At 44.2% G+C, this 13,695-nt stretch overlaps 1 long non-coding RNA gene across 2 annotated transcripts; it reads left to right on the forward strand.

The window, feature by feature from the left end:
* The first annotated feature begins 329 nt into the window (after nt 1-329).
* LOC131924529 (uncharacterized) lies at nt 330-7,098 on the forward strand. Of its 2 annotated transcripts, none has more exons than XR_009382933.1 (2): nt 330-369; nt 6,578-7,098. It is a non-coding gene; the product is annotated as an uncharacterized LOC131924529 (long non-coding RNA). The 2 variants fall into 2 exon arrangements; XR_009382932.1 differs by lacking the exon at nt 330-369 and adding an exon at nt 6,167-6,271.
* The last annotated feature ends 6,597 nt before the right edge of the window (nt 7,099-13,695 follow it).

The following is a 13,695-nucleotide window of genomic DNA, read 5'->3' on the forward strand; positions in this document are numbered from 1 at the left end:
TGATCCCATTGCCTGGGTGCCCCCCAAATAGTTTGAGCCAAACAACCATCTTCCGTATCCAGAGGGCCTAGTCCAGTCCCACAGGGGCTCCACAGCCACCAGTCCACAGTTCATGGGCTTCCACTAGTGTGGCCGGTCATCTCTGCATGTACTCCCATCAAAATCTCAATGTTCCTCGCCTGCAGTATCTCTCCTCTCTCTCATCAATTGGATTCCCAGAGCTCAGCCTGGTGCCTGACTGTGGATCTCTGTATCTGCCTCCATCAGTCACTGGACAAAGGCTCTATGATGACAGCTAGGTTATTTGCTAAGCTAGTCACTAGAGTAGACTGGTCCAGGCACCCTCTGGGCCACTGCCAGCAGACCAAGGTAGGGTCAACCTTGTGGGTTCCTGAGAGCCTCCCCAGCACCCTGCCTCTTCCTATTCCCATGATGTCCTCATCTATCATGATATCTTCCTCCCTGTCCTCCCACTCTGTCCCTGTTCCAGCTTGACCCTCCCATTTCCCTATGTTCTCATCCCCCACTCGTCGCCCTCTGCCACCACCACCCCCACACCCAGTCTACTCATGTAGATCTCATCCACTTCTCCTTCAGTATCCCTCCTAGGGTCTTTCCCTGTTAGCTAGCCTCTCTGCAGTTGTGGGTTGCAGTCTGGCCATCCCTTCCCTCACATTTAGTATCCACTTATGAGTGAGTACATACTATGTTTGTCCTTCTGAGTCTGGGTTACCTCACTCAAGATTTTATTTTCCAGTTCCATTCATTTGCCTGCAAATTTCATGATACCATTGTTTTTTACTGCTGAGTAGTACTCCATTGTATATATGTGCCATATTTTCTTTATCCATTCTTCAGTTGAGGGGCATCTAGATTGTTTCCAGGTTCTTGCTATTACGAATAATGCTGATATGAACATAGTTGAGCTTGTGTCCTTGTGGTAAGATTGAGCATTCCTTGGGTATATGCCCAAGAGTGGTATAACTGGGTCTTAAGGAAAACTTATTCCTAATTTTCTGAGAAACCGCCATACTGATTTCCAGAGTGGCTGCACAAGTTTGCATTCCCACCAAGAGTGGAGGAGTGTTCCCCTTGCTCCACATCCTCTCCAACATAAGCTGTCTTCAGTGTTTTTGATCTTAGCCATTCTTACAGGTATAAGATGGTATCTCAGAGTTGTTTTGATTTGCATTTCCATGATGACTAAGGATGTTGAGCAATTCCTTAAATGCCTTTCAGCCATTTGAGATTCTTCTGCTGAGAATTCTCTGTTAAGCTCTGTAGCCCATTTTTTAAATCGGATTGTTCAGTATTTTGATGTCTAGCTTTTTGAGTTCTTTATATATTTTGGAGATCAGCTCTAAGACAGATGTGGGATTGGTGAATATCTTTTCCCATTCTGTAGGCTGTCGTTTGGACTTATTGACCATGTCCTTTGCTTTACAAAAGCTTCTCAGTTTCAGGAGGTCCCATTTATTAATTGTCACTCTCAGTGTTTGTGCTACTGGTGTTATATTTAGGAAGTGGTCTCCTGTGCCAATTCATTCCAGACTACTTCCTACTTTCTCTTCTATCAAGTTCAGTGTAACTGGATTTATGTTGAGGTCTTTGATCTACTTGGACTTGAGTTTTGTGCATGGTGACAGATATGGATCTATTTGCAATCTTCTGCATGTTGACATCCAGTTATGCCAGCACCATTTGTTGAAGATGCTTTCTTTTTTCCATGGTACACTTTTGGCTTCTTTGTTGAAAATCATATGTTCATAGGTGTGTGGATTAATGTCAGGGTCTTCAATTCGATTCCATTGGTCCACATGTTGGTTTCTATGCCAGTACCAAGCTGTTTTTATTACTGTAGCTCCATAGTAGAGCTTGAGGTCAGGGATCATGATGCCTTCAGAGGTTGCTTTATTATACAGGATTCTTTTAGCTATCCTAGGTTTTTTGTTTTTCCATATAAAGTTAAGTATTGTTCTTTCCAAGTCTGTGAAGAATTGCCTTGGGATTTTGATGGGAATTGCATTGAATCGGTAGATTGCTTTTGGTAAGATTGCCATTTTTACTATGTTGATCCTACCTATTCATGAGCGTGGGAGATCTTTCCATTTTATGATATCTTCTTCAATTTCTTTCTTCAGAGACTTAAAGTTCTTATCATACAGGCCTTTCACTTACTTAGTTAGAGTTATCCCAAGGTATTTTATATTATTTGTGGCTATTGTAAAGGGTGATATTTCTCTTATTTCTTTCTCAGCCCCTTTTTCATTTGTATATAGGAGGGCTACTGATTTTTTTTTTTGAGTTAATCTTGTATCCTGCCACCTTACTGAAGGAGTTTATCAACTGTAGGAGTTCCCTGGTAGAATTTTTGGGGTCACTTATGTACACTATCATATCGTCTGCAAATAATGAAAGTTTGACTTCTTCCTTTCCAATTTGTATCCCCTTGATCTCCTTATGTTGTCTTATTGTTCTTTCTAGAACTTCCAGTACTATATTGAATAAGTATGGGAAGAGTGGACAGCCTTGTCTTGTTTCTGATTTTAGTGGATTCATTTTAAGATTCTCTCCATTTAATTTGATTTTGGCTGTTGGCTTGCTCTAAATTGCCTTTATTATGTTTAGGTATGTTCCTTGTATTCCTGATCTCTCTAGAACCTTTATCATGAAGGGGTGTTGGATTTTGTCAAAGGCTTTTTCAGCATCCAATGAGATGATCATGTTTTTTTTTCTTTCAGTTTGTTTATATGGTGTATTACATTGACAGATTTTCATATGTTGAACCATCCTTGCATCCCTGGGATGAAGCCTTCTTGGTCATGGTGGATTTTTTTGATGTGTTCCTGGATTCGGTTAGCCAGTATTTTATTGAGTATTTTTTGCATCAATGTTCATGAGGGAGATTGGACTGTAATTCTCTTCTTTGTTGCATCTTTGTTTGGTTTAGGAATCAGGGTAACTGCAGCATCATAAAAATAATTTGGTAATGTTCCTTCTGTTTCTATTGTGTGGAACAATTTGAAGAGTATTGGTATTAGCTATTCTTTGAAAATCTGGTAGAATTCTACGCTGAAACCATCTGATCCTGGGCTTTTTTTGGTTGGGAGACTTTTAATGACAGTTTCTGTTTCCTTAGGGATTATTGGACTATTTAAATAGTTTATCTGGTCTTCATTTAACTTTGGTATGGGGTACCTATCTAGAAAATCATCCATTTCTTTCAGATTTTCCAATTTTGTGGAGTACAGGTTTTTGAAGTATGACCTGATGATTCTCTGGATTTCCTCATTGTCTGTTGTTATGTCCCCCTTTTCATTTCTGATTTTGTTAATTTGGATGCTCTCTCTGCCTTTTGGTTAATTTGGATAAGGGCTTGCCTATCTTGTTGGTTTTCTCAAAGAACCAACTCTTTGTTTCATTGGTTCTTCGTATTGTTCTCTTTGTTTCTATTCTATTGATTTCAGCCCTCAATTTGCTTATTTCCTGGCATCTGTTTCTCCTGGGTGACTTTGCTTCTTCTTGTTCTAGAGCTTTCAGTTGTGCTGTTAAGTCACTAGTATGAGATTTCTCCAACTTCTTTATGTGGGCATTTAGAGCTATGAATTTTCCTCTTAGCACTGCTTTCATAGTGTCCCATAAGTTTGGGTATGTTGTACATTCGTTTTCATTAAATTCTAGGAAATCTTTAATTTCTTTCTTTATTTTCTCCTTTACCCATTGGTGATTCAACTGGCCATTATCCAGTTTCCATGAGATTGTAGGCTTTCTGTAATTTTTGTTGTTGTTGAAATTTAACTTTAAGCCATGGTGGTCTGATAAGACACAGGAGGTTATTTTAATTTTTTTGTATCTGTTGAGATTTGCTTTGTGACCAAGCATGTGTTCGATTTTGGAGAAGGTTCCATGGGGTGCTGAGAAGAAGGTATATTTGTTTATGTTCGGGTGGAATATTCTGTAGCTATCTATTAAGTCTATTTGAGTCATAATGTCTGTTAGTTCCCTTATTTCTCTGTTAAGTTTCTGTCTGGCAGACCTGTCCATTGGTGAGAGTGGGGTGTTGAAGTCTCCCACTACTAGTGTATGGGGTTTGATGTGTGATTTAAGCTTTGGTAATGTTTCTTTTACGAATGTCAGTGCCCTTGTATTTGGGGCATAAATATTCAGAATTGAGACTTCATCTTGTTGGATTTTCCCTGTGATAAATATATAGTGTCCTTCCCGATCTCTTTCAACTGATTTTAGTTTGAAGTCTATTTTATTAGATATTAGGATAGCTACACCAGATTGTTTCTTAAATCCATTTGATTGGAAAGTCTTTTCCCAACCTTTTATTCTGAGGTAGTGTCTGTCATTGCAGTTGAGGTGTGTTTCTTGTATACAGCAAATGGATGGATCTTGTTTTCATATCCATTCTGTTAGCCTGTGTCTTTTTATAGGCGAATTGAGACCATTGATACTGACGGATATTAATGACTAGTGATTGTTAATTCCTGTTATTTTTTTGGTGATAGTGTTGTATGTTTCCCTTCTTTGGTATTTGTTGGTATGGGACTATCTATTGCCTGTGTTTTCATGGGTGTATCTAACTTCCTTAGGTTGGATTTTTCCTTTGAGTGCTTTCTGTAGGGCTGGATTTGTGGAGATATATTGTTTAAATCTGGTTTTATCATGAAATATTTTGTTTACTCTGTCTATGTTGATTGAGAGTTTTGCTAGGTATAATAGTCTGGTTTGGCATCCATGGTCTCTTAGTATCTGCATAACGTCTGTCCAGGACCTTCTGGCTTTTAGAGTCTCCATTGAGAAGTCAGATGTTATTCTTATGGGTCTGCCTTTATATGTTACTTGGCCTTTTTCCTTTGCAGCTCTTAATATTTTTTCTTTATTCTGTATGTTTAGTGGTGAGGGGACTTTTTTTTTTTTTTTTGGATCCAGTCTATTTGGTGTTCTGTAACCCTCCTGTATTTTTATAGGCATTTCCTTCTTTAGGTTGTGAAAGTTTTCTTCTATGATTTTGTTGAATATTTTCTCTGTGCCCTTGAGTTGGTATTCTTCTCCATCTTCTATCCCTATTATTCTTAGGTTTGGTCTTTTCATGGTGTCCCAAATTTCCTGGACATTTTGGGTCATGACTTTGTTGGCTTTAGTGTTTTCTTTGACTGATGAATCTATTTCTTCTACTGTATCTTCAACACCAGAGATCTGCTCTTCCATCTCTTGCATTCTGTTGGTTATACTTGCATCTGTAGTTCCTGTTTGTTTACTCAGATTTTCCACTTCCAGCACATCCTCAGTTTGTGTCTTCTTTATTGTCTCCATTTCAGTTTTGAAACCTTGAACTGTTTCCCTCACTTGTTTAATTGCTTTCTCTTGGATTTTAAGGGATTTACTGATTTCTTCCCATTTTTTGTTTGACTTTTCCTCGATTTCTTTAAGAAATTTTTCATTTCCTCTTTTAAGATCTCTAATATCTTCATTTTTATGGTTGATATCTTCTGTTCCTTCTGTGTTGGTTCAGGTCTTGCTGATGTAGGTTCTGATGGAGCCATATTGGTTTTTATGTTAATGACTGTATTTTTGCACTGGCGTCTACCCATCTCTTTCTCCATTTGGTGCAAGCAGTGTCTGTGTCTGAGGGAGCCTCTCTTGGTCTGATTGATACTATTGATCCAGTGGGAGCTCTTGGTCTAGTCGATGCTGATGGACTTTTTATCTTAGAGAACAGCTCTTAGTCCAACTGGCACTAGTGGGCGCTGTCTCAGGGAGTAACTGCAGTCTTACCGTGTGGTAGATGGTGGTAGTCTGACCTGTCTGCAGGATGTCTGCCTGTCAACTGGCCTCTTAGTCAACTGGCAGGCTCTGTCTCAGGGAACAGTTGCAGTCTAGGAGGGTGGGTGGGATTTGGGGGAGGTGGGGCTTGGGTTACAGGGTCTGATGGAGAATGGTGGTGGTCTGTCCTGTGTGCAGGAGGTCTGCTGCCAACTGGCCTGAAACTGGAACTGCAATGGGTGGTGGTGTAGGGGCACAGGGTTGTGCCCCTGGGCCAAAAAGCCTAGGAGCTGGGGTGTTCAGGTATGAGGATGAAGACTCACCTCTTAGTCCAGTCGGGTGCTGGTAGACTCTGTCTCAGGGAACAGTTGCAGTCTCGGAGGGTGGATGGGCTGGATTTAACATTTTGTCTCATCACTTTATCTTATTTTATGTAGGTGAGACAAACATCTGGTACCCAGATCTTCATCCATTTTTCATGTCTTGCTAGCCCCTTCAGGTGTTTTAAACTCCTACATCCTGTTAATTAGAATATGAACTTCACAGATACTAAGTAAGTCAACAAGATGATTTTGTAGTGTGGTTGAACAGATGTGTCTCTAGCAAATGAGTGAGCATGAGCAATGTCTCCTCAAAATTACCTTTGGCAGTACCTTCCCACCTAAAGGAACCCCAAGAGAAAACCCTAGGCATAGGCAGCTGGCGTGGTGCCTGGGGTGGGCACGGGGCAGCCACCCTTTCGGGGAAATCCCCTGCTTCCCTTTAGGACCCTCTTATTCATAAAGTATTTCCTTCCTTTTCCTAGGGACCATTCTCAGGCACTGGGCTAAGGACAAGGGAGAGCCAGCTGCCCTGAACATCACATGGCACAGGGAGCACTCCAGTTCTGGAACATGCACTGCTCAGCCACTCTAGTAGAATAAAACCAGAGGCTTTGAAGTTCCATCCCAGTTATGACCCAGCACTTTGGCATATTCTGGAGAATACAGGACAAGCCAAGGAACACTCAGCTGAGCCTGTGTTGATTCATCCCCAGAGCTAAAGAGTTCCCATCCAAACTCAGAGTCTGGATTCTGGAGTTGTAGAGATTCCCAAGAGGCTCCTTGGGGCAACTGAAAGCTAGGACAATCACTGTGGCTTTATCCCCTTTCCACCACCAAACAATGTTCCTGAAGCTGTATAGGAAGTGGGGACACCAGATAAGACACAGCAAGCAGAATCTGTCCACTGAGATTTCAGTGCAATAAATCTCAAGCAAGTTCAAAGCTCCCACTGCTTCAGAAATGGCTTGTTAGGCAGGGAGAATAAAAGTCTCTGTGCTGGCTAGTTTCATGTCAACTTGACACAGATGAAGTCATCAAAGAGGAGGAAATCTCAGTTGAGAAAATGCCTCCATAAGATTGGGCTGCAGTCAAATCGGTAGGGCATTTCCTTCCTTCCTTCCTTCCTTCCTTCCTTCCTTCCTTTCTCTCTCTCTCTCTTTCTTTTCATTCTTTCTTTCTTTTTCTCCCCCCATCCCCCACACTGTCTCTAGTGATTGATGGGGCAGGGCCCAGCCCATTGTAGGTGGAGCCATCCCTGGGCTGGTGGTCCTGGGTTCTATAAGAAAGGAGGCTGAGCAAGCTATGATGAACAAGTCAGTAAGCAGCACCCTTCCATGGCCTCTGTATCAGTTCCCACCTCCAAGTTCCTGCCTCCAGGTTCCTGCCCTGTTTGAGTTAATGCACTGACTGACTTTGTAATGAACTGTGGTGTGGAGGTTTAAGCCAAACAAACCCTTTCCTCTCCAAGTTGCTTTTGGACATGATGTTTCATCGCAGCAATAGAAACCCTAACTAAGACAGTCCCAGATCTTGGCCCTGGAACTGTGTCTCGTTAGTGGAGAAATGGGGTCCTCTCTGACTTTTTTCGTCTATGTACCAAGGAGTTAGGCTGATGACCTCGGAGTCCATCCTAGGTTGAGCACTCCAGGTGGTTTTCTCTAAATTCTTTTCAAGCTACAGGATAAGATGGCTCTGTGCAGCCTCACATCCTGAAAAGCACACTTAAACTTTCACAGTGGAGTCCCCAAGCCCTGGATCTGTCAGCCTGGCACCTTCTAGATACAGCTCTTAACCATTTGCCAGCCTCTTACATCACTGAGTTAACCAAAGTCTGACTAATTTATGGATTAGTTCTCCCAGAGCCTGGATGTAGGGCCTGTCTTGATGAATCACTTTTTCAGAGTCAGGTGACAGAGCAGGGTAACTAGGTGGGGAGAGGGGGATGGGGGGCCTCTTCATGTCATCCCGTGAGTTGTAAGTATGGTGCCCAGTGACATGGAGCAGCCAGTCTGCACATAATGCACTTTGTACTCTATAAATGGCCCATGTCCAGGTTGACACTCTGAGCCAGCTGTTCCCTTGGCTGCTTTCTCTGGAACCAGTGATGCTTGGCTTGAAGTACCTATTGGCAGAAGAAAGGCACTCAAGCCCAAGGTGCCCAGATGTGGTCTTTCTGCTGCCCTCCACTGGAAGGGCTACAGAGTGCAGGCAGCCCCAGAGGTCTTGGAGAAGGTGTGAAGCTTCCCCAGGAAATGCTCCCAGCCAGAGGAAAATAGTGACTCATTCCTATGTACTTCTCAGGTACAGAATCTCACTGAATGTACACACTACTATTGTGCAGGTGTATTATTATCCCTATCTCCTTTACACAGGAGGAAACAGACCCTACCCGCTGTCGCCAAGTGAATAATGACAGTCGGCTTTAAACAAGTGCTCTAAGTCCACTCCTTCAATCAGCCATGTCTTCTCCGGAGTGGTGACAGGTCACCTAGGGGTTACTCACCCAAACTAAAACCCACATTTTGGGCTAGTAAGATAACTCAGTAAATTGCTTGCCCTGCAAACACTGAGACCTGAGTTCAATTCTCAAAACTCACATAAAAAGCCAAATGTGGTAGTGTGTGCAATTTGGAGGTGGAAACGTGTGGATTACTGGGCTGCTGGCTAGCCAAACGGGCTTAGTCAACTATGTCTGGTCTTGTAAAAGACCCTGTCTCAAAAACCTGAGGAAAAATGTCCTTTGGTGTTCACATGTACACACACACACACACACACACACACACACACACACACACACACGTACACGCACACGCACATATGAACATAGACACCCATGCACACCTGCAATTGGACTTTCTTTGGACTGACAGCTTCCAAATAATGACATGAGACTTCTTATTAAGTATGAAAGCTTGTCCTTAGCTTAGGCTTGTTCCTAACCAGCTCTTATAACAATTTAACCCATTTATATTAATCTACATTCTGCCACGTGGCTCGTTACCTCTCCTCCATAGTGTATGTCCGACTCTGACTTACTCTCCCTCTCAATGGCAAATCCCTCCTTTCTTCTTCCTGGAGTTCCTATCTCTTCTTGCCCCACTCATCCTCTCCTGCCTTGCTATTGGCCGTTCAGCTCTTTATTAAACCAATCAGAGGGTGCCTTGGCAGAGACACATCTTCACAGCGCACAAAAAGCTTATCCCACCACACATACACACACAGAGAAAGGAAGAAGGAAAAGCATCTTTTGTGACACTCTCTATTTAGTGTAGTTGTGTGTTTGTGAACATTTTGCCTGCATGTACATATACCTGTGGAGGCCAGCAGAGGGCATCTGAGCTGAAGTTACAGGTGGTTGTGCACCTCTGTGAGGGTGCTGGGAACCAAACCCTGGTCCTCTGCAAGAACAACAAGTGCTCTTAACCTCTGAACCATCTCCTCAGCCCCTGTGATACTCCTTTAATGGGGGAAATGAAACAAGTCTCCAGAAGCAAAACGGATTAAATAAATTAACCCAAAACTAAGACACGGGTTTGCAAGCTTATAACTCTGGCTGTATTGGATCCTTTAAGTTCAGGAAGGAGTTGACTTCGAAGATTATGCATTTCCCCAGGGGATGAAGTAGCCAGCCGCCTTAGTACTCTGTCCATCTGGGGACATTCAGACAAGCAGAGGGGACCTCTGACACATCTGCTGTCCTATCAGATTCTCACCCTGGAGGTTAAGGGTTTTATCTTATAAAACAGGGATTAGCGTGTCTTCCTGTTCATTAAAAGCTCACACAGTAGGCTAACAGCAGCACTTCCCACACATCCACGGGGATGGGCCCAGACGGTTCTCCTCGAAGCCTCCCAGGAATTTTATAGGCACTTTGGCTTGAAACTGGAGGTCTTGACACTGCTTTTGAGGTCAGGTGCAACACTAAGAATTTACTCAGGACAAGACCAAGGGCAGCAAGTGCATATCTATCACTCCCAATCACAGAGGAAAATTATAGGGCAAATACTGCTTTACCAAGCCCATCAAGAGAAGTGGAGACTGCTGACGCCTCACTGCCATGCCCATGCCCACCTGGAGACTATGAGTCCCACAGTGAGGACCGTGATGCCTGCTCTGCATATCAAAGGAGTACTGAGGTTCATGTATGTCTAGCACTTCCTCATCCCTAAAAGTTAGCCTGCTCAGCCCTTGGGTTTCTCATAAAATTTGACACCATTCAGAGAGACAGCCAGTAAGTGTAGTGCAGCAAGAAGGATGCCATTCCTCCACACCCACCTTCCCAAGGTCACCATCAAGATCTCCTGCTATTAATACACCAGGGAGTGGTCCAGACCCATTGATCAGGGACGCCATCGCACCCACCGTTCCACCTGAAGAAAACGGCCATTGCCCCTAAACTTTCCTCATCCAGCTGGCTGCGGTCTCTCATGGGAACCTGTGCAGAGATTGGCTGACATTGTCTTCTGGGCTCCAGCCCAGTCAGTTCTGCCTAACGAGAGACCTCAGTTAGAGAAATCAAATGATCTTTTCCTCTCAGGAAACTGATTTTAAGAATAAGAAGAAAATGAGTCAGTTGGCAGCAGAGAGGACTCACAGATCTGTGCAGAGGAGCTAAGTGAGGCCTGCTGGTGCCACAGCAGCTGTGAACCCAAGTGCCTGTGTGGCGTCTGGCAGCCTACCTGCCACAGGTGGGTACCACACTGTGCTTAAGGTGAAACATGGACCTGCTGCTGCAACGGAGGGAGGCTTATATTGTTACAACAGTGTTTGTCAGAGTTGGGAGGAGCGCTTCATGGAGAGTGGCAGAATCCCAGTGTTTATGCTGCAGGAACGAGGCAGACTTACAGGGACAAGTGTGTGCAACACGGCCACATTTCTCGGGGCGTTGGTACAGGACAGAGAACTGCTGGGGCCTGTCTCAGCCCGTTTGCTGCCCTTGTACTGAGGTGAGCCGTTGCTTACGGGAGGAGATTCGTGTAGCCCAGAGTTCTAGAGGCAAGAACATTTAAGACAAGCTGCATCTGCTTGGCTTCTGGTGAGGCCTTAAGCTTCTTCACATCATGGTGGAAAGCTGAAGAGCAAGGGGATGTATGCAAAAGACAGAGAGCACGGGCCAAACTCCCTCAGTAGTTAGAGCATCCGTCCATCCATGAGGTCTCTTCTCTCTACAGCCCCAATACCTCCCCTGAGGCCCTACCTCCCAACATGCCAGGGTGACAATCAAGTTCCAATATAAATTTCAGAGGAGATAAACCCCATTCAACCTGGAGCAGGTCCACACCATTTATCTTCCAATGAAGGCATAGGCTGGAAGAGTAGCCAAGTGAGTGCTGCAGTAAGTGGTATAATTTAATTCCTTTAAAGAATTGCCAAAAAAAATCTAGTATTTGAACATGTGCCAGCATATGCATCAGAACCCTCTGGTTTCAAGTAACAGAAACCAACTCAAGTGAACTGACATGGAATTTGGTCATTTCCACAACTGGAAAGTGATCTAAGACCAGCCCCAACCTCGGTAATGCTGGACACATGTGCTCAGCATCACTCAGGAACCACATCGATCCCTCCAGCTGTGGCTCTTCTCTGGCTGGCAGGCCTCTTCCCATAGGCCACGAAGTCATCAACACTGACTTTCCAGATCAGCAGCCTGTGTCCACAGTACTGGTCTCGTTGGTCCACCTTGGGAAACTTATCCATGAGTGAACAGCCGTCTGAATGGCCTGATGTAGGTCATGCACTTAGTTGTAGATCCAGCGAATGTTGTCAGCCCCACCAGAACACAGGGCCTAACATAGGAAATGGTTGTTGCCTGAGAGATACTGAGCAGGCAGTAATCATAACTTCTACATCAAGCATGTACTTGGAGGACGAAGATCCTTGAACTGTCTTTAACCACCAAATGATTTTTAACTTAGTGTGTGTGTGTGTGTGTGTGTGTGTGTGTGTGTGTGTGTGTGTGCCCACACAGTGCTGGGAGTCAAAGCCGGAGCTCTGTGCATGCTAGGCACAGCTTCCTAATCTCAGTCATTATGACGTTTAACTTCCACAGTGAATTTATCAGTTGAGGGTCTTACAAACATGTGAGTCTCACTCCGGTTGGTTTAAATAGAAGTCATATTTATGAAAGCATATTAACGGCTGACAGAGTCTCCACATGATTCAGAGTGAAAAAGAAACTTGGGCTCTGAGTTCATGAGCAGTGCAGAGCTCCCCACCCATCTGGTGATAGGCCTTTGTTGCATTCTGCTGTGAGTGTCTGTGTCCCTCTGCCACACCCTACCTCCATCACTGAGACACAATCCCATGTTGAATCTGTCCCTTGCTTTTTTCTCTTCCAGATTGAAGTCTCGTGATGTCCAATTGGTGGGTATAGCCTAGATCACATGCTGAGGACTCGCCACAAATGAGTTCATAACAGAATGAGATGCCCCAGTGAGATGCCACCTATAACATGGCTGTGTTCACCAGCTTTCTGTTACTGTAATGAAAGACCTGAAGCAATTAACTTACAAAGATAAAAGGCTTGCTTTGTCTTATAGTTCCAGAAGGCCCAGTCCAAGACTGGGAAGACCTATTGCTTTGAGTTCCTGGTGGGGATACCAGATGGAAATGGCAGAGAAAACTACTTACCCCAGGGGGGAAATAGAAAGAGGTTATCCCACAATTCCCCTCAAGGACAAACCTCCAAGAACCTAAATACTTCCCACTAGGCCCAACAATGGTTCCACTGCCTCCCAACTGTACCGCCCTTGAGGTGGGGCATACCTTTACTACATGGATCTTTGGTGTGAGCCTTATCCAAACCACGGCAGTGGCTATGTCCCAGGTTTGGAAAGCTATTAAAATGCTGCTGAGCTGGCATCCATGAGACCCATGCCCACGATACTGTCTCTGAAAGGTCAGGCTGTCTATCTCTTCCTGGCTCTGGAGACACAGAGCAACTGAGCCAAGACTCTTTGTTTTTACATGTGGCCTCCTAACTAGCCTGTGAGCCTGTGTCTAGGGTAACAAAAGGAGCCCAGTTAACACAATTTTGGCCAACAAAACTTGAATAAAGTGTGGCTTGCAGATATTTCTCAGTGAGACTGGCTGACAGAAGCTCACAGTTTCATTATAAAGACGGTCTCCAGTGGGTCATCCAAGCATGGCTATGCCCCTACTCACTCTGGAACCCCTACAAGTAGCTAATAAGCCTGTCACAGGAGTGCAGAAATGCTGCTCTGACCTGTTATAGCCAAAGAAACAAACCTCATCCATGAATGAGAACTGGGCTGAGGGTAGGGCCTGGCAAGGGCCTCCCTAGTTTGACTAATTCTTCTGGGAATCTAGCTCATCCCAGGAGACAAGCTTATTTGACTTTCCTCCTATGTCTGTGAACTGCTTCATCAGGAGCCAAAGTCCCTCAGTGAAGACATCATTCTTTGAGTAGCAGCAGTGTTACAGATGCTGAGCTAACACTGAACATGTCCTGCCCCCGAGAAGCCTTCAGATTAGCCAGAGTGTAAGTGACGTGAGGGGAGGCAAGACAGGAGACAGACTCATTAGCGTGCTATTACTTTGAAAGACATGCAGCTCTCCTTTGTAAGTAGAGGTCTCTGAT

This window comes from Peromyscus eremicus, chromosome 14 (assembly GCF_949786415.1).
Source record: "Peromyscus eremicus chromosome 14, PerEre_H2_v1, whole genome shotgun sequence".
Taxonomy (NCBI): Eukaryota; Metazoa; Chordata; class Mammalia; order Rodentia; family Cricetidae; genus Peromyscus; species Peromyscus eremicus.